The 21805-nt window shown below is 38.6% G+C and overlaps 1 protein-coding gene and 1 non-coding gene across 4 annotated transcripts in view; one reads left to right on the plus strand and one right to left on the minus strand.

Moving 5' to 3' along the window:
- Positions 1–21805, minus strand: part of LUZP2 (leucine zipper protein 2) — a 356281-nt gene that overhangs the window by 222297 nt on the left and 112179 nt on the right. The window lies entirely within an intron of this gene.
- Positions 19213–19285, plus strand: TRNAV-UAC. The gene has a single exon. It is a non-coding gene; the product is annotated as a tRNA-Val (tRNA).

Raw genomic sequence — 21805 nt, forward strand, 5'->3', positions numbered from 1 at the left:
ACACTATGCTGTTGATTGTTACTCATAATAAATGAACAAAGGTATGATTTTCAACATTACTTAGTTCAAAGCAAGAATATGTTATTATGTGATAATTTGATTAATCAAGAAGATGCACTGGATGCCTAAACAATCCTTGTTTTGGGGGAAATTACTTTTAAACTTTTCTTAGCAGGAAGTCATGAATCATTTGCTCCTAAGATATATTCTCTTAAGTAAAGTAAATGTCATTAAGCACTCATGAGTTTTCATTTAATATGAAATTTATATCTATTAGTGGGCAATTAATAATTGATTGTGGGAGGGATTTTTGTTGTTCATCTACACTAGCTTACTGAAAGCATGTTACTGCAACAATCTGATACAATATCAGGAACAAATATTTTTGTTGGAAAACTAACGCAGAAGGATAAGAATAGATAAGAAGGACAAGAATAGCACTTAGAACAGTGCCTAGTGTTTATAACAGTGCTTGACACATAGAAAGCACTTAACAAATACATTTTATATATCTATATGTATATCATGTGTGGATATTTATGATATATCATATAATATATAATGTATAATATATAGAGAACCTAAAAAATAGTACACATGGTCTTGACAAACTCTGTATCCAGCCCAGTCTTCTGTTCCTGGCAGTGACAACAACAGAATCTTGGATGAAATTTGAGGAATACAACATTCACAGTGTTCCTCCAATTATGCATGCTGCAGGGATATTACCCTCGGAACAGCCACTCTCAACTGAGGGATTCATTTCCCAGGGATCAGATAGAATCCACTGGGAATCCTGCAGCTTTCCCCTTGTGACTCCAGGGCCCCTACTCCTGATGTGCCCTGCGCAGGGCTGGGACATGGGAATTCAAGCTACGGAAATTTCCTTTGGTCTATATCTCTACCAGAAAGCTGAGTGAATCTTCTGGGAACCAAACCTGCTACCTTACTGTAATGATATCCAGGGCCCATGCCAACCTGGATCTTCAACATCTCTTCTGGGAACCCAAACTTGCTCTTCTTCACATCAAAGAAGACCCTCCATCCTGCCCTGCCCTTGGGCAGGCTGAGGCTGCTGCTAATAACATGCTGAATAGTCACCCTGGCTGTGGTTGTGATTGGAGGCTCTAAGCCATAAGGAGCCTGAAATTTGGCTCCTTTAATCATACTACCCTAACTGATTTTAGGTTTTATTTTGTGTATCTGTCGATGCTTTCATGTTGTCTTAGTATTTTGTTTCATCTTTCCTTATATATCTATTACCAGGTCCCTTATCTCCCTGAAATATTTGGATTGTGAGCTTCCTGAAGGCCAGGGACTTGTCTAAGTCCCACCTGTATATCGTTTCACAGAGCTTAGCACAGTGCTCTGCACACAGCAAGTGCTCAGTACAACTCTACCTCTATTAACTCCATTTCTAGCATCCTTATTTTATCACTTTAATTTCCATCCTTGCTCTTGAATATATTTACATGCTTCTTTAGCCATCTAGCATTGCACAGTTTAATATCTTTATATGTTCCCTTTAGTAACTCAGTTGTGACTTCTCATCCCACATTTATTCAACTCCTTGAATTCTAACTGCCCAAATTCCTGTGATAATGAATTCCATATGCTTGCCACCCACTGAGGGATAGAGATCACAGTGTTCTTATTATGTTAGGATTTCTACCTTTTACCTCTAAATCTGTCCTTTTTATGGACACTGCAATGTCAGCCTCACACTTCAAGTTCTGTGGTAATGTGGACTTTTCTCTGCTCATTTCTGCAATGTGCCAAATCGTGTGAAGAGAATTCAGATTGCTTGTTACCTGAAGCTCCTCTTTCTGATGCCTCAAAAGAACATTTGATTCCCTTGCATCTGAGGCAAAGAAATACTCTGCTAACTTCAAAGAAGCAGCCATCTGCAGTCTATTGTCTGGGGTTCTAATTTACCTTCCATGTTTGCACTGACACAAAAGGGAATGGGACACAAAAGGGAATGGGATTTCATCTTCCCTGAACTCTTTTAAAACGCATAGCTACTTAAGCCATGTGATCTAATTAATGATGAAATAATCCAAAATCTGCATTCAGCAGCTCCACTGCTTCCATTTCTGAGGTTTCTAGCACAAGTTTTTTCTTTGTTAAAAGCAACAATTTGTGGCAATGAAAACTCACCCTCTTCACTTTAAAGATTAAGAATTAGTGATTTTAAATTTGAATCATATCAACCTACAGCACTTAGAACAGTGCTTTGCACATAGTAAGTGCTTAACAAATACCATCATTAAAGTTTTTTTACTTAAAAAGGTGTGAAAATTAAATTCGTTTCTTTTTTTGCATTTTTGTTCATCCATTAATCAAACTCAATTTTTTTTTTTTGATTTTCAACCTCCCTTCACGTTTTGTGTGTCCATAACATTTGCACAAGGTGTTTCAGAGAAACTCTCTAGCCAGAGACTTTGTTGAAATCTAGGTCTTTCACAATTAAATGAAAATCCAAGAGAGCAAAGTACTTCCAAAGAGCTCAGTACAGTACTCTGCACACAGTAAATGCTCAATAAATATGATTGAATGAGTGAATGAATGATTTGTGACAGCAATATTTTAGTGAAATATTTGGGAGAATCATTTAATCACTAACTGAAAACTGCAGCCAGATTCAGAGTAACATCATCCTATGAATGATTTAAACTTTTTGCCACGTTCTGGTTTTTTTTTTTTTTTACTTTATTCCCATTCTGGAAATAGAATAATAGCCCTTCTGCCTTAGATTAAATTATTCTCATCCTATCTCCAAATGTTCAATAACTACGTACTGACTAATGACATATCTGAGTGCAGAGTAGGCTCAGAAAGTCCAATTTCGTTTTATAGAGGGAATATTACTTGGAGATTGGCTAAGATTTGGCCTTTATCATAACCTAAGACTCTAAGGCATTCCTTCCTTACGGCATCATTATCAAATTAATTTACTGATCATCTAATCTGTATAATCACACTGCTAAGCATTTGATAACGTACCCTAATAGAAGTAAATAAGGTAGTCCCTGTCCTTGAGAATCTTACAGTCTAATGGACGGAAGCATTTTTCTTGCTATACATCAGTCCTTCTGCAATGAATCAGATTCTAGTACTAAATTACCCCTTCATTTTCTGTTGTTTTCTGGAGAATAACAAAGGAATAATTATTTAACAATGAATCAGTTATTTCCAATTTCTATTTCTTAATAAATAAACCCTTGTTATTTCAGTTATTTTCAGTTACTTAGGCTACCTGGAAGTTTTAGATTGTGAGCCTTCATAGACTGGGGCCCCTTAAAGGCCAGGGACTGTGTCTAATTTTCACCTGTGAATTTTTTTCGAGGGTTTACTAATAATAATAATAATAATAATAATGATGATGGCATTTATTAAGTGCTTACTATGTGAAAAGCACTGTTCTAAGTGCTGGGGAGGTTACAGGTGATCAGGTTGTCCCATGGGGGGCTCACAGTCTTAACCCCCATTTTACAGATGAGGTAACTGAGGCTCAGAGATGTTAAGTGACTTGCCCAAAGTCACACAGCTGACCATTGGAGGAGTCGGGATTTGAACCCATGACCTCTGACTCCAAAGCCCGGGCTCTTTCCATTGAGCCACGCTGCATGCTCTACACCAATTAATAAATACCAGTACTATTAGAGAAGCAGCATGGCTCAGTGGAAAGAGCGCGGGCTTTGGAGTCAGAGGTCATGGGTTCAAATCCCAGCTCCTCCAATTGTCAGCTGTGTGACTTTGGGCAAGTCACTTCACTTCTCTGTGCCTCAGCTACCTCATCTGTAAAATGGGGATTAAGACTGTGAGCCCCACGTGGGACAACCTGATCACCTTGTAACCTCCCCAGCGCTTAGAACAGTGCTTTGCACATAGTAAGCGCTTAATAAATGTCATTATTATTATTATTACTACTACCACTGAAGTATTTTTTATGTCTTGAAGGACGGTATTTAATGTTCTTCCATAGTTTTCCTCTAGTCCCCATATATATTTTATAACAGCAGTTCATTTCATATTTTAAAAGATCGTTGTCTTCTTCACATTTATATATCTCAAAGTTAATATGCTAGCCTATGTTTAATATAGGTGCCACAAAGCCCATCTGACTTTAGGGACAGAGATCCTCTTATTTGGCAAATTCCCCTTGAAAATTGACTGTTTTAGAGGCTGCTTCAAAAAATAACTGTTCTTTTCTTCAAGTGGACTAAGTCCAGGTTTTGGCACTGTTAGCAAAGATGGGGCAGTGGAGGGGAAGAGTCAGATTAGCAAAGTCAATTCCTCTATTTTAACTGATTATTTACACTACCCTGTGCCCTAGATGGTTTTTAAAGGTTCTCTAGCCACATTACCTCTAATCCCAGAGGCCTCTGGTTAATAGGCAATAAGCAGGAAAAGCTCCGGGATTTGTTTATTCTTCATGAGAAAAACATGGGATGTAATAAAAAATGTGGGCAAGTCAATACCAGAAGAATAAATACTGTGGGAAGGAAAATATAGGTTAAGGGAGGAGATTTTATAAAGAACTATGCAGAATTTGTTACTGCCAATTACCATTTTATGAAAGAAAGCCTTTCTCAAGATGAGCATGAATAAGGAATCTTTCTTCTTCCTTCTCATTCTCACCAGACATATTGAGTTTAAAAGTTGACAGTTCTGGGGCCTTTTTCGAAGGGAATGCATAGAGATGTGAAAAGGGCACAAGAGATTCATTATTCAAAGATGATATGTTTTCCATTTTGTTTTAGCTGCGAAAAATGAGGCATTTGTTTAATCAACAGGGATAATTTAAAAAGTTGAATGGCCATATTCTGATCCCATTTCTCTCTGCAACTTTTTCTCAACACCATCAGTCCGTCCCCCAGCATCATTCTTGATTGTGCTTAACCATACATAGGCCAGTTTGATTCAAAAGTAACTGATTTAAGGAAAGGCATTTATGCAGTAAGAGTTAGCTTTTAGGTGATTGGCTTTCCTTTCACAAACATTATTTATTAAAGCATGTCAGATCTCACTTTCAGCCCAGGAAATTTACCGAAAGAATCGCCATGAGAGCAGGCGAACCCTTTCAGTGCTAATGTAAAGACAAACCAAGAGTTGAGGACGTTTTATAAAAGTATCTTTGAGAGTTAACTGACTAACCTACAGAGGAGAGATGGAAACTATTTTTGGCAGGGATATAACTAACTGCCATTAATATGGGCGAGGTCTTCTCTAAGTAACTTTTGGAAAGACTCAGGATATGTTGGTAACAAGGATACTAGGCAGTAAATGCAAAGCAAATGCATAGATGGACTATGTTCATGCATTAATAACTTGAGAAATGAAACACTTTTTCTCTTCCCAACCCTAGGAATCCTCCATGTTGGAAGCAGGGTTTTATGGAACACAAATACAGTGCACAGAATAGAAAACAGAATTATGATTGAGAAGTAGAAGCATGGCTCAGTGGAAAGAGCCTGGGCTTTGAAGTTAGAGCTCATGGGTTCAAATCCCGGCTCCACCAATTGTCAGCTGTGTGACTTTGGGCAAGGCACTTAACTTCTCTGAGCCTCAGTTACCTCATATGTGAAATGGGGATGAAGACTGTGAGCCCCCGTGGGACAACCTGATCACCTTGTAACCTCCCCAGTGCTTAGAACAGTGCTTTGCACATAGAAAGTGCTTAATAAATGCCATCATCATTATTATTATTAAGTAGCATGGTGTGGTAAATAGACACAGGCCTAAGAGTCAGAAGGACCTTTGTTCTAATCCCGGCTCTGCCACTTGTCTACTGTATGACCTTGGGCAAATCACTTCACTTCTCTAGGCCTTTACCTCATCCGCAAAATGGGGATAGGGACCATGAGCCCCATGTGGAACAGGGACTGTGTCCCACCTGATTTCTTGCATCCATCTCTAGACAGTGAGCTCGTCCTTAGACTGTGAGCTTGTGGTCAGGAAATGTGTCTTTTTGATAGTATATCATACTTTCCCAAGCACTTAGTAAGCAATAAGCACTCAATAAATATGATTGAATGAATGAATATCCACCCCAGCGCTTAGTACAGTGCCTGACACATAGTATGCTCTTAACAAATACTGCAATTATGATTCTTGCCACAGAAGACCATAACTGCTATCCACGTATCCTTCACTGAAAATTGCTCTATCAGGATTTAGGGGGAAGGAAACAGAACAATTCATGAACAATTATGAAACACAGCTCAGACACCAAAGGGAAGGGAAAATAAAGATAGCTGAGCCAGATGTAAATGCTTATGCTCCACTAACTATACAAGATTCAATATTTACAAGGATGGCCAAAAATAAACCAACAGAGTTACACGAATAGAATGGTATCGCACCAATGAATCAAAGGTGTCTAATGAACATTTAACTGTGTACAGCGCACTCTACTAAGTGTTTGGGAGAGTATAGTACGACAGAGTTGGTAAAAATGTTCCCTGCTCACAACAAGCTCACAGTCTAGAAGGGGAAGACTGCGATTAATAGAAAGTACAAATATGTACATAAATGCCATAGGGCTGAAGATGAGGTGAAGCAAACAGATGCAAGTGGATAGACAATGCAAAGGGAGAGGGAGTAGAGGACAAGAGGGCTTAGTCAAGGAAGGCCTCTTGAGGAGATGTGACCTTAATAAAGTTCAGGAGCTGATCAAACTCACCCAAGCGCCTAGTATCAGGCTCTGTAAACAGTAACACTCAATAAACAAGAACGACTCAGCAGGCAGATGAGGGAAGTGGAAGAAGAGACACCCTTCTTCAATTAAAATGTGCGGCCCAATTTACTGACTGGTTTTCATCCCCTGAAAAAACTAAGCCTTTGAAAAGGCAGTTAAAAATCAGGGGGTGCTGCAAGAACAGATTTTTCTACTCTTCCTTTAAATCCCACTGACTTAATTTCCACCTTCAGTAGCCCCTGACCATTTCCACACCAATACTCTTGGGACACTAATCAGAGAAGAGGACTGGGGCTGTTATGCACAGTTAATCATTTTTACTGAGTGCTTAGTGTGTGCAGAACACTGTACTAAGTGCTTGGGGAGTACAATATAACAGAGTTGGTAGGCACACTCCCTGCCCACAGTGAGCTTACAGTCTAGAGGGAGAGACAGATGTTAATATAATAAATAAATTACAAATATGTTCATAAGTACATGCAAGTAGTTATATACATGGTATCAGTCAGTCATTCATATTTACTGAGCACTTACTGTGTGTAGAGCACTGTTCTAAGAGCTTGGGAGAAAGACTACAACAATAAGCAGACACATTCCCTGCCCACAATGAGCTTACAGTCTAGAGGAGGAGACAGATGTTAATATGAACAAATAAATTACAAATGAATAAATAAATTACCATGCATATACATGGTATCAGCCAGCCGGTCAATTGCATTTATTGAGCGCATACTTGTGTAAAGCATTGTACTAAGCACTTGGGAGAATACAATACAACAATAAACAGACACATTCCCTGCCCACAGTGAGCTTACAGTCTTAAGGGGGAGACAGATATTAATATAAAAAAACGGATACTCACAAAAGTGCTGTGTATTATAAAATGCAATCAAGCCAAACTCAGACTCTGTATTGTGTTTGCTGCTCAGGCCCCAGGTTGATTCTCTTGTTTCCACCGGTGTAAGAAAACCCAAACAAATTCATTGTACTTTGGGAAATTGTGTGTTTCTAGGGTTTATTTACTTTGAGAACACCTAGATACTTCAGATCTGTTTCCATTAGAGAAACTAATCCACTAGAAGAATGCCTTGTTTTATGATTAACTACTTTCTCCAGTAATGTGTGTATGGAAAACAGTGAGCTCAAGCTGTGCAGATCAATACAGTTAAAACAAAAATGGGTCACAGTTAACTTAAGTGCTTAGTGTAGTGCTATGCACACTGTAAACATTCAATAATTGACTGCTCCCTTTTATGTTGATAAGGATTATTGGGTTGGAGTAGAATTTATCTTTCTAATTGCAAACTGCTGTGTGATATTGGATAAATCACTGATTCACTCTACTTAATCCAACAAATACACCTACAACACAGATTCCTACCCCTTTATGATTCAATGGGATATTGTGAGAAGAAAAAGATATATTGATGAAACAGTGCCTATTTCTCTTTCTTCCTTTACTAATTATTAACTGTTGAGCTATTTAGACTTCTCCTGGACATGTTCTTAAATGCATTCCTTCCAAAGTCAAGCAGAAAACAAACGTTGCTGAACAAAGAATGAAAAAGTACTGACTTTCATTTTGTTTATATTTTTTATTTTTTTCTTGGGTAAAACACTTTTTTGCTACGTCAGTATAACTTGATTTGAAAGACCAAACAATATACTTTTTACAATAAAAAACTACTAATTCAGGATGCATAAACAGTGGTCTGGCAAACTAGAGTTTGAAAGGGTTATCCATACAGTAACAGCAAAATGAAAAGATATTAATCCTTGACAGAATCATAGATTTTAGAAAAATAAGTAATTAGGGACACTATCAAATTTAGTGAGAAATAACAATTTATGACACAAAAATAATACTTGGCTTTACTGGAAAGTGGAATTTCAAGGATCTTCTTATATTTTGAAATATTTCAGCATTAGCCTTGAAATATAAAGTTATATTGTGTCTATTCTTTTCTCTAACTTTTGGTGGTTTATTTACTGACACAAAAATAAAATAGTATTGTTACTTACTTTCATATAATTCAGCAGTTAGCACACCTTGGGGATAATTATTTATTCATTCTTGGAGAAAGAGAATGTCACAAGGAGAGTAAAAATACTCTATGATCTTCTAAGTGTCCAATATAAAAACTCTCACAAGGGAAATTGCTTTTTCTTATATCTCATCTGAATTGAATTTTCTTCCTTCAAGGTAAAATCTGAATCACATAGGCCATTTTATTCATTTCAGGGTCAGTTTGCAATTATGAACAGTGATAATATGAAGCTTTAAGAAAAATTTTGGACACTTTTTGGATAAAATGCAGCTTTAAGAAACTTATTGATTTAGAAAGAATTTTACTCAATTTAATTGCAGCTTGTATTCAAGTTTTAACTGATTGTTTTTGTAAATGTATGAATATAGTTGCCTGGAAATTTAACCTTGAACTTAAATTTTCATTACGACCTGTTTCAATGATAGAATCAGCGTGTTCTTTGAGTGGAAAAAAAATTATGCCTGAGTCAGGTTTAAAATACTTACAATATGATGGCAGTCCTTTTCCCTAAGGTAAATAGTCCTGAATTTATTTAACTTAGATTTAGATTTTCAAATCTAGTGGAGGAATTAATAATGCGGCTGAAAAGACTAACACACCCTGCTGCATTGGTTGCATTTAAAGATAGAACTTTGCTAGTCAATAGGTTTGTTCCAAACTAGGCCTGTTTGTATTCTAGTGCTTCTTGTTATTCCAACCCTCATGAAGTTTTGCTAAAGGAGAAGAACACTATTCGTGATTGCTGCTTGCGAGGCAATCTGTTCACTACAGTGGTTTTCCAGCTCTCCATTGCTGCATCACATTGTTGGAGACTGTTCTTCGTTATATCTTTATATTTTTTATTTTTCCCTCAACTTCACTTCTATCAATCTCTTCACTCACCTCCCTACCTCCAGCCTCCCCTTCTCCCAGTTTATACTGCTCTCTGCTCCCTGGAACAATTTTCTACAATACCACGTGCAGTGATTGCCCATCCATCACCCCTTCAAACAGAAGCACCTTAACACTTGGCTTAAAGGTAATCATTCAGCACTCCCCCTCCTACCCAATCTCAGTTAACCCCACTACAGCTCAGCCTGCACACTTTGCTTCTCTAGCATCATCCTAGCTTACTGTTCCTCAATCTAATTTGTCTCTCCACTGACCCCTTACTCACGTCACCACTTTCCCCCTTTTTAAAGCCTTACTAAAGTCATATGTCCTCCAAGAAGCATTCCCTGAATAACCTCTCATTCCCCCACCCCATTTTCCCTCCCACGTGTGTCACCTCGGCAGTTGGATCTGTAGCCCTCAAACAATTTGTTACTCATCCCACACCCAGATCTACAGCATTTATTTAGGTATTGTTATATTCTGCACTACGCCTATCTGTAATTTCTTTTAATGTCTGCCTGTCCTTATAAGATCTGTGAGGGAAGGTATCATGCTACAAACTCAAATATATTGTACTCCCAAACACTTTTCTCAGTGCTCTGCATTCATTCATATCATCATCATCAATCATATTTATTGAGTGCTTACTGTGTGCAGAGCACTGTACTAAGTGCTTGGGAAGTACAAGTTTGCAACATATAGAGACAGTCCCTACCCAACAGTGGGCTCACAGTCTAAAAGGGGGAGACAGAGAACAAAACCAAACATACTAACAAAATAAAATAAATAGAATAGATATGTACAAGTAAAATAAATAAATAAATAAATAAATAAATAAATAAATAAATAAATAAATGGAGTAATAAATATGTACAAACATATATACATATATACAGGTGCTGTGGGGAAGGGAAGGAGGTAAGATGGGGGGATGGAGAGGAGGACGAGGGGGAGAGGAAGGAAGGGGCTCAGTCTGGGAAGGCCTCCTGGAGGAGGTGAGCTCTCAGTAGGGCCTTGAAGGGAGGAAGAATTCATATATGTATATATCTTATATACCTTAATACCGTATACATTTATAATACAGGTAATACTGGACTTAGAATGTTTTGATGAATGACATTTAAATATTTCTGAATTTACCTCCGTATGTGTGGCAGTAGCGTCAGGTTCATTGTGGGTATTGTCATGGTATTTTAGCACTTACTATGTACCAGGCATTGTATTTAGTGTGGGATAGATAGAAGTTCATTAGGTTGGACATGGGGCTCACAGTCTTAATCCCCATTTTATAGATGAGGGAACTGAGGCCCAGAGAAGTCAAATGATTACCCCAAGGTCACACAGCAGACAAGTGGTAGAGTCGGGATTAGAACCCACATCCTTTTGACACCCTGTCCCAGGCTTTTTCCACTAGGCTACACTGTTTCTTCCTCCGCAACCATCCCCAGGAACCTGAGGTTAGTGCATCTTCTTACTGGCAGTGAGGGGTCTTCCAGCCCAGCCCTCAGGCCTGGCCCAGGGGACCCCGACAAGAGAATAGGCTCTCAGACACAGATTTCTGGCAAGCCTTCTGTACCTACACCAACTCATCCCAAAGTTGGTGAGTTCCAGTGGGAAGAAGGGAGACAATCCAAGTGCCAGGAGCAGAATCTCCGGCTTCTTGCGGCTCAGAGTGCACAGTAAAATTGGGATTAAGACTGTGAGACCCCATGGGACAACCTGATTACCTTGTTATCTACCCCAGTGCTTAGACCAGTAAACGCTTAACAACTACCATCATCATCATCATCAACAAGATGGAAAACAGTACTCAGACAATCTTTCTTGCTAGCTAGAAAACAGCCAGTCATCAGGATTATTAAGAAAAATCAACCAGTGGTATTTAGGGAGCGATTACTGTGGGCAGAACGCTGTATTAAGTGCTTATCATTATTAAGTGGTGTTGAGTCATTTCCTATTCTTAGCGACTCAATGGATATATTTTCTCTAGTATGGTCTGTCTTCTGCCATAATTCATAACCTTTCTAACGGTTCTCCCATTTTCATAGTTGTGGTTTCTATCCATCTTGCTGCTAGTCTGCCTCTCTTCCACATTTTCCCTGGACTTTTCCTAATATTAGTGTCTTCTCCAGAAAATCAGTCCTCCTGATGTCGTGTCCACTAAGCGCTCGGGAGAGTAAAATAAAACAAGACTTGGCTGTCATGTTTTGAAAGGTTTTAAAAGGTGCACTGTGGGTGGAAGAATGGGAGGTTACCTAGTAGATGGAGTCACTGTCAAAGGTCAGCATATCCATTTTACTTCCAAGGAAATATGTCGGCTAATAGTAATTACAATTGTGGAATTTACTAAAATTTATTAATATCCCAACCACTATATTAAGCACTGGTGTAGATGCAAGGTAACCACATCGAACACATTCCCTGTTCCACATGGGGCTCACAATCTAAATAGGGGGAAAGAAAAGATAAGATCAGTTAAGAAAACCAAGGCACAGAGAAGTTAAATAACTTGCCAAGGGTCAAACAGACAAGTGACAAAGCCAAGGTTAGAACCCAAGTCCCCTGACTCCCAAGCCTGGGTTTGTCCCACTAGCCCACATTGCTTTTCTGATTCAATATAAATGCACTGATGTAGCTATGCTAATCATTTATAAATTGAGTACCTAATTTGGGGGGATTTTATCACATTGTTCCTATGGGAACATTAGTTCCAATTTCAACTTTTTTGTTTCAAACAGCTTTCAGGAACCAATTGTCATAAATACAAGACCTCCTGTATTTAATTTTGAAGATATTAATGCAATTTAAAAAAGCAAACATATTCAGATTGGAAGCAAGAATGTCCCTTAGAGCATCATGGGAGAAAGTGTTGGTATAATTCTTTTTCCAGATATCACCCCTACAGGTGAGGCAGTAGCCTGTGAAATTACATTCTAAATCACACTGGAGATGAACAAATTGTTCGGGTATCAGTAATATACGACTAGGCTCGGAGCCCAGGATGGTGTAATAATGATAATATAATAATTATGGTATTTATTAAGTGCTTACTATGTGCAAAGCACTGGTCTAAGCGCTGGGGAGGTTACAAGGTGATCAAGTTGTCCCACAGGGGGCTCACAGTCTTTGAGGCCCAGAGAAGTTAAGTGACTTGCCCAAAGTCACACAGCTGACAAGTGGCAGAGCCGGGATTTGAACCCATGACCTCTGACTCCAAAGCCTGTGCTCTTTCCACTGAGCCACACTGCTTCTTTATGTGATGTGGTAGATTCAACATAATCAGATTGGGTACAGTCCTTGTCCCATACTTGTTCCACATTTTAAAGGGAAAGGGAAGTAAACATTTTACAGATGAAGAAACTAAGGCACAGAGAAGTTACATTATCTGCCCAAGGTTACAGAAGGCAGGTGGAAGAGCCGGGACTAGCCAACAGGCCTCCTGACTCTCAAGTAACTGTTTTTTTCCATGATGCCACACTGCTTATCTGCTTTTCTAGAATATAGCTTTGCCCGTATTTTTTTTTTCATTTTGATTTATAGAGAGTAGGATTAATTCCTTGCAGAAAAAAGAAGCCTGCTAAAAGACATTTACTCCATCCCTATTCTTGTCACCAACCAGCAGAGACTTCTGTTATTCGGCAGTCGTGATGGGGAAAAATAATTGCTGTCTCCTCATTAGAATGGTTGCTCTGACACTTGTGAAGCTTCATGAACGTACCTGAGCATGCCGCACAAAGTAACGACATCAAATTGATGTCTGCCGGAACATATGTTGAGAATTCAGCAACAGTAAAAACAAATCGTGCATTCAATCCTCCAACGAGTTTAATCTTACAATCTGCAGCTCTCAGAAGCGATGAACTTCAAGAGTTATGACTAGTAAATCCATGCAGAGATCCAAGGCAGGCCTCCAGCTAGGCCATTGGTGGTCTCTTCCGATGCAGCACGTGGAAGTGGTAACCTAGCTCAACTCTCTATTTGAAAATGGTCCTGGCAGATTTATTCCTACTGTCTCCAAGGGGGTAGGCTATGAGAGTTTGAAACCCAGGACTCTGGCTTGCTGGGATGAACAACCCAGGGACTGCTTCTTTCTCTTCCTGTATTAACCGTGTATTTTAATGCTTTAGCCCATTCATTTTGAAGTCATTGTACATGTCTCCTCAGAGACCTCTAATGGATGCCTATTCTTCTCTGCATCAAACCAAAATTTCTGACTATTGGCTTTAAGCTTCAGATAATCAGCTCTTTCCCTCCTATTTATACATTCTCTTCTCCCACCACATCCTAGCCCAGTCTTTGTAGCTTTCAAGCTAACCTCACTATGCCTTGCTCTTGGCAGTTCCCCCATGGAGCCTCGCCTTTCTGGAACTCCCTTATCCTTCACATTCGACAGCCTGCAGATTCCCCCCATTTTTAAAGCCCTTCTGAAATCACTTCTCCTTAGTCCTTGTGGGACAGGGACTTTGTCCAACCCGGTTATCTTGATCTTCCCAGCGCTTAGAACAGTACTTTGCACATAGTAAGCACTTAATAAATGCCATTATTATTATCATTATTATTCCCCAGCGCTTAGTATAGTGATTGTCACATAGTAAGCACTTAACAAATACCATAAAAAGGAGCCCTGCTCTGATTGATTTCTAATTTTCCTGCTTATATCCTCTCTCCTCCATGATCAGCACATCTACACCACCTAAGGACTTAAATGCTCAAAACTTTTATAGTCCTCTTGTACTTGTCTGACCCTATTACCTAAGCACAAACTAAATGTATTAATCCTCCTTTCCTTTTTCCTCCAATTCGTAATTTAGTTCCTGTCTTCCTCCTGCTAGTAAGTTTCTTGAAAGCAGGGATCATGTCCACTATTTCTATCATTCTCTCCTAACTGCTTAGTTCAGTGTTTTGCAAATAGTAGGGGCTCAATAAATGCCATTAGTGAATTGATTACTAATGCAGCATGGCCTAGTGGAAAGAATATGGGTATGGGAGTCGGAGGTCCTGGGTTCTAATACTTGTTCTGCCACTTACCTGCTGTTTGACATTGAGCAATCACTTTACTTCTTTGTGCTTCAGTTTACCTGATCTGTTAAATAGGGAGTAATAATAATAATAATAATAATGATAATGGCATTTTATTAAGCGCTTACTATGTGCAAAGCACTGTTCTAAGCGCTGGGGAGGTTACAAGGTGATCAGTTTGTCCAACTGGGGGCTCACAGTCTTAATCTCCATTTTACAGATGAGGTAACTGAGGCCCAGAGAAGTGAAGTGACTTGCCCAAAGTTACACAGCTGACAAGTGGTGGAGACTGGATTTGAACTCATGACCTCTGACTCCAAAGCCCGTGCTCTTTCCACTGAGCCACACTGTTGTGAACCCCACATGAAACAGGGACTGTGTCCACCCCAATTTTCTTATATCTTCCTCATAGATATTTCTTATCTATGTGCCTGGCCCATTAGCCAGCACTTAATCAATCAGTCAATCGTATTTATTGAGCACTTACTGTGCGCAGAGCACTGTACTAAGCACTTGGGAAGTACAAGTTGGCAACATATAGAGACAGTCCCTACCCAACAGTGGGCTCACAGTCTATATTAACAAATATAATTAAAAAGTGGTCTTATTTTCTATTTTTGAATTTTAAAATTTTCATTCTTATTATTTTTTGTTATTGACCTGTGGGGGACATGGCAATTACTGAGAGGATTACACACCAGCAATCAATCAATAATATTTTTTGAGCACTTACTAGGTACAGAGCCTGATACTATGTTTAGCAAACACATTCCCTGCCCGTTGAAGATCACAGTCCTCCCTTATTAAGTACCTCACTGGTCCCACCATCCGGGGTTCACCATCGTGGGAAAATCCAATAGGAAAAACGTCAATCATCACAGCAGAGGTAGCTTACCTTTGTGGCATAAATACGGGACTGGGAGTCAGGATATCTGAGTTCTAAACCCATCTCCATCTCGTCTGTTGTGTAATCTAGAGTTAATCATTTAATTTCTCTGTACTTCTGTTCCTTATTTGTAAGATGGTGTTAATAATTGTTCTTCCCCTTAGGCTAGGAGCTTTGCGTGGGACACTAACTATATCTATTTTAATTATCGTCTATCAACCGCAGCCTTTGGCACAATGCTTTTCAATTAGTAAGTACATACTAAATATCACAAGTATTATCATTAGTGAAAGACTTATTGACTGCATTTCATTTATTTTGAATCCCTTTTAAAACCTCCATTTTGAAGGATGTGTTTATAAAGGTACCTTGCTTTTTTATATCCTATAAACCCACCGTAGCTATGCACACCCAACCCAACTCCCCCTAGAAATATTATAATTTGTCCTCTCATCTAACTGTCACATTCTTCCATCGAGCCAATTGCTTTGGGCTCCCCTTCCTCATTTATACCACAACTGGAGTATTGTGCCCACCCACAGACTTTGGGTCATCTTGCAATTTATTTCTAGTTTTTATTTGTCCTTCCACTCCCACTTTCATTGTAAGAGGAACAGTAACTTTACTTTATATGTCTACACCAGCGCTTAGTATAGCAGTCCATTTTAGTGTAAGCATTAATGAACACAGCATCATTAATAATAATGAAAATAATGACAATGATAACAATAACATCATCATCATAGAAAATGATTTAGGATTAAGGTACTGAAACTACAGAGCCCATTCAAAACTAGTAGCTACTGGGTGAAATAAAAAGATCATATCCTTCAGGAGTCCTGAGAAAAAGGCACAAAAGATGTTTTTATAGTCCTCGGATATAGAAGGGAACAGAATTTTGGACATGGTGGTATGTTGTCATACTATTCCTTTGGACATATATTTTTAAGGAATTCACAACATCTGGAAGTTTTGGCAAAGACCGGAATCAGTCACAGGAGCATTAAGCAGATGTTCACACCCTTAATTGATGCTATGATACATTCATCAATTAATTTAATAATGGTATATTTGGCTTAAGAATAGAAAACTTCCCTCATTAAAACTAATGGCAGAACAATGCTGCGTGGCTCAGTGGAAAGAGCCTGAGCTTTGGAGTCAGAGGTCATGGGCTCAAATCCCAGCTCTGCCAATTGTCAGCTGTGTGACTTTGGGCAAGTCACTTAACTTCTCTGTGCCTCAGTTACCTCATCTGTAAAATGGGGATTTAGACTGTGAGCCCCCTTTGGGACAACCTGATCACCTTGTAACTTCCCCAGTGCTTAGAACAGTGCTTTGTACATAGTAAATGCTTAATAAATGCCATTATTATTATTATTATTATTAACAATGTATCTCTCTATAGTGTTATCTCATCCTTACAAATAATTTTCCAAAGTTCAGTGTAGGTTAGAGCTTAGCAAACTGGGCTGACATTTTACAAAGTCTATCCGATTCATTGATTGCTGCTCTTCCCCCTCTCCCTCATGAATGGCTGAAAGGTTACGTTCTCATTGATGGAAGTGTAGCAGGAGGAAACAATATGAACTATTGACGAAATGTCCAAAGGAAAAAAAATGTAATTGTGATTCATGGATGAAATTACACTTGGGGATGTGTTGAGAAGCCTTTTCATTTATTTTCATGTTCTTGCAAGCCTATCTTTTGAAGCTTGGCTGACTACTGCAAAATAAAAGAAATTGACAGGTGTGGAATAGGTAGGCTAGGGTGATTTTTTTATTACCTTCTCGCTTGATTGCTATTTCTTGTTTCAGCTGGGCAGCCTTGCAGAAAATCAGACAGATATGGTAAATTTACTTTAAGAAATCAACCTCCAAAAATGACACTTAATCTTCTAGCCTATATTAAAATGCAAGAGTTTGTGAGTAATAATTTTCAGATCAGCGGATTCCAGATATCCCCAAACCATGTTCCCTGGTATTGATTTTCCAATTATTTTATTAAGAAAATACCTCACCTTTGAAGCCTTCCCAGATTAACAAGAAATAATTCAATTCTCTGAAATAAGCTTCAGTAATTTAGGACTTTTCATTTATAGGGGGCTGCAAACTGGTTCTGTCATTCTGCAATTTTGAATTTTACTATTCATTATTTGTGAAATATAGAGGTATAACTTTAATATACCTATGGGCAATTCACAGAACCTCATTTTAGTGAGAGGAAACCCAGAAACAACAAATCGATTTTACTAAATCCAAGCAATTTATTACTTTCACATATAGTGCTCACCTATTTAAATGAACATATTATGACTGATTCTGTGTGTTATGTTTTATGATGAAATTTTCACACACACACACGCACATCATGGGGATTCTGAATTTAAAGGATGCTTAATTAATGCATGTGTACAGTGGTACTGTTATCTGTAGTTTTAATGTGGTTTATATTGGAATCAAATTTGATGCTGATGACTACGTGATTTTCTTGTCACTTTTTCTAAATGTCATGTCACTCCAATACACTATGTTAGACCATTTCAATGTGCACTGTTGAACTCTGTTAGATTTCTAGAATCTATGACTTGTTCATGGATATAGTGTTATGGAATTTCTAATGTTTGACTTGTTCATGGATATAGTGTTATGGAATTTCTAATGTTAAGATTACATTATGATTTCCATAAAAAATTTCCTGGCGTAGTGACTGTAGTAAGGACTTAACAAATGCCACAGTTATGATTATTATTAAGAGGGAAAGACAGACATTAATATGAATAAATAAATTACAGATATGTATACAAGTGTCGTGGGGCTGGGAAGGGGGATGCAAAAGATCACACAACCATCAAGAGACAGACCTAGGATTAGAACCTAACTCTCCTGACTCTTAAACCCATACCTTTTCCACTAGGCCACTCTTATTCTCATGCTTATAATTGAATAAAATCAATTGATTTTATTTAATCATCATTCATGTCATTAATTAACCCATCAATTTAAGTGGAAGGTTCTTACCAGAGTGCATGAGGTGAAAGCGTGGTAAATATTAGAAAAGTCCATCTATATTCTAGTTCTTGACTACTTTACCTTATTTACATAGCCCCACGCATATTCTCTTCCCAAATTATAAATTGAAATAGCATCTTTCATATGTCTTCCAAATGATAATCACGTATCCAAAATGTTCTCTTTCCACTCTGTCTCACCCGATCTGTTTCTGCCTCCTTTTTCCTCTCCCAGCCAAAACAGGCACTTTTGACAAAATATTCTGTCACCGGGGAGGGGAAAACCTTTGCTTGGAGTGGAAATCCTGGGCCTGCCTGATGGGCTCTGGTCTAACCAGCTTCTGTCCCCTGCCAGTGTTGGCCTGACATATTGTAGTACCAATAACAGTGCAATAAGAAGGACAACCATTCATTCAATCATATTTATTGAGCGCTTACTGTGTGCAGAGCACTGTACTAAGCGCTTGGGAAGTACAAGTCGGCAACATATAGACACAGTCCCTACCCAATAACAGGCTCACAGTTCGCTGTTCACAGACAACAAAACAAAACAAGTACACAGGTGACAACCAGCCACGGTGAGCCCCCTGTGGGACAACCTGATCACCTTGTAACCTCCCCAGCGCTTAGAACAGTGCTTTGCACATAGTAAGCGCTTAATAAATGCCATTGTGAGGTTTCCGTAGTGTAGTGGTTATCACATTCGCTTTACACGCGAAAGGTCCTCGGTTCAAAACCGGGCAGAAACAATTTGGAGAAGCAGCGTGGCTCAGTGGAAAGAGCCCAGGCTTGGGAGTCAGAGGTCATGGGTTCAAAAACCAGCTCCGCCAATTGTCAGCTGTGTGACTTTGGGCAAGTCACTTCACTTCTCTGGGCCTCCGTTACCTCATCTGTAAAATGGGGATTAAGACTGTGAGCCCCCTATGGGGCAACCTGATCACCTTGTATCCTTCCCAGCGCTTAGAACAGTGCTTTGCACATAGTAAGCGCTTAACAAATGCCATTATTATATATAATATTATTATATTATATATGCCATTATTATAACATTATTATAAATGTTATTATTATTATTATTATTATTATTATTATTATTATTATTATTATTAAATAAGCAAAAGCCCAGGCCTGAGAGCCAGAAGGACCTGGGTTCTAATCCCAGCTCCACCACTTGTCTGCTGTGTGATCTTGGGCAAGTCACTTCACTGCTCTTTGCCTCAGTTACCTCATCCATAAAATGGGGATTGAGACTGTGAGCCCCACATGGGACAGGGACTGCAACTAAACTGATAACCTTCTATCTACCCCAGCACTCGGAACAATGCTTGGCACATTGTAAGAGCTTAGCAAATACCATCGTCATCATCATAATCACAAAGATGTCCAGAAACTCACTTGGGAGGGGCTAGTGAAGTTGCCTCTCTCTTATATGTGCCTAGAAGTCAGAGTTTGGTCATTTCCATATCAGAGACAAGCCTCACCTGTTTGGGGCTTCCTGAAATCCATAAGAGGACCAAGAGAATATTCAAGCTCTTCCACCCTAAATAAGGTTTGTTTTATGTGGACTTTACCTGCATCTGTCACTCTGTGGCCCAACTGGCATCTGTGGCCTTTACCAAGTTGGACAGGTTTCTAGTAGAACAGTGCTCTGCACATCATAAGCACTTAATAAATGCCATTATTATTATTATTATTATTATTATTATTGGCAGATTCATTCATTCACTCACACTTACTGAGCACTTACTGTGTGGAGAGCACTGTACTAAGCGAGAAATTTAGTTTTCTCTCTCTACTAGAAATTAGTTACTTATATGTTCTCCCCAAGGTTCTGCAGCCACTGACACTCTATCTCTTTTAGTCTATTGATGCAACAGTGAGAATACAGGGGAACAGTAGAGGATGATTGAAACAGGCCGAATAGACACAAAACACCCCAGAAGAAGGAAACAAAACTCTGGTGAAAAAAACTTAAGAAATGCAAAAACAAGACTATATAACATGATTTTTGTACATAGAGGAATACACTAACTGTTTCATGCACGTAAAAGTGAAAAATAGCTTTATGAGAGCTTTGAAATACCCCTTATAAGCAGTTTACCCAATGAATAAAATGAACATTATGATATTGCTTCTAAAACAAGATTAGTTGATGAAGAATATACTATTCTCACTGGGACATTTTCAGGAAACAGAAAACATAGAAATCTAGTATTTTTTAAGTTATAGATAATTTACTATCAACCCTTCTTAATAAAAGAAATTATCTTTGTTCATAAAGCCAGTTATCACCTCTACTACACCTGCTAATTATAAGAAAATTAACTAATTTTTGCCACAGTATTAAAACTAATGGCAGTAGCCTTTTTTCATTCATAACATGGTAACATTGAATGGTTTTGTAATGATTATATAATAATAGTGATACTAATCATAATCATGTTTGTTAAGAACTTAGTACATGTCAAGCCCTAATCCAAGTGTTAGGGTTATATATAAGATAATTAGATTGGATACAGTCCCTGTCCCGCGTTGGGCTCACCGTCTAATTAGGAGGGAGAACAGATACCAAATCCCCATTCTGCAGAAGGTAAATCACACAAAAGACAAGAGGCAGAAGCAGGATTAGAACCCAGGTCCTCTGACTCCTAAGCCTGCATTCTTTCCACTAGGCAATGCTGTTTCTTTTATACATGATAATATCCTTTTGTGGAAATTGATCAAACATTCTCAACATTCACCCACCTAAAATGCTCTAATTGACTTCAGTTTTTTGGGCTTTTTTTTTTTTTTTTTAGAAAACAGGGGTATAGCTTGATAAGTGTGCCAGATATGTCTACAGACTCCAAATGAAGTTGACTTTTATTTCTCCACATACATCATGATGCTTCTCCATGGAAACAGAAGAAACGAGACATTCCTTCCGTAATTTATTTTTCTATCTGCATTATTTAAAATTGGAAATTGTTGCTACCTGTTTTACCATTTCGGAGCATTCCAAATGAGTCAGAGACTGACCAGTTGATGATCAGTGGATGGCCTAAGGAGTCAAGATCTGCATGAATCACATGTCCCAGAGGACGCAGTATAACCTGCATTATGCATGTCCCTTGCCTTTCTCTTTGCCCATGGATAGCCCTTCACCATAACCCTGTTCTCCCTGGAAAGGCAGGACCAAAGGGGATGATCCCTTCCAACTGCCAGACCACACTTTTTTTTTAATAGTAATTTTTAAGCACCTACCATGTGCACTGTACTAAGCACTGAAA

The sequence above is a fragment of the Tachyglossus aculeatus genome, chromosome 22, assembly GCF_015852505.1.
Source record: "Tachyglossus aculeatus isolate mTacAcu1 chromosome 22, mTacAcu1.pri, whole genome shotgun sequence".
Classification (NCBI taxonomy): domain Eukaryota; kingdom Metazoa; phylum Chordata; class Mammalia; order Monotremata; family Tachyglossidae; genus Tachyglossus; species Tachyglossus aculeatus.